The sequence below is a fragment of the Egretta garzetta genome, unplaced genomic scaffold (assembly GCF_000687185.1).
Source record: "Egretta garzetta isolate BGI_Z169 unplaced genomic scaffold, ASM68718v1 scaffold297, whole genome shotgun sequence".
Classification (NCBI taxonomy): domain Eukaryota; kingdom Metazoa; phylum Chordata; class Aves; order Pelecaniformes; family Ardeidae; genus Egretta; species Egretta garzetta.
Genome location: NW_009260410.1, coordinates 722333 through 722947, shown reverse-complemented (window position 1 = coordinate 722947; position 615 = coordinate 722333).

The window sequence follows — 615 nt, the reverse complement described above, 5'->3', positions numbered from 1 at the left end:
CTTTATTGTCCCAAAGCCTTCAGTCATTTAAATTCATTCTGGTGCAAATATGCAAGCGGGTAATTCTGACCTGACCATAACCCTCCTGAAGTTTACCTTGGCATTACAAAAAAAACCTTTAAAAGACACTTATTTTTCAAATTTATGCCACCTGGCTTCACATTGAGAAAACTGAGTTGAGAGAGTAACATTTAAAAGAACAAACAACTGGAATTTAACCAAATTTTAAATGACTGCCTTTTAAGAAGCAAATTAAGAACAGTTTAGCTTAGAAAGGACTCTGGAGGCCCATCTAGTCCCACTTGCTCAAGCTGCACTGGGCTCTGTCCACACAAGTCCAGAGCAGCTCCAGGGATGGAGCTCCCCACAGCCTCTCTGGCCCCCCACGTCCCAAGTTCTGTCAAAACTTCTATAGCAGCTAACAGGAATATTCCTGATGCTGCCTGCGACCATTTCTGCTTATCCTTTCACTGTGCAGCTTGAAAACAGTCTGACTCTCCTCTTTGTAAGCACCACTTAAGTGTTTAAAGGCAGTGTTCAGATTCCCCACTTAATATCCTTTTAGTCTAAACAATCCCCATTAACTGATTAAATACACTTTAGTTGCCAGCTTAC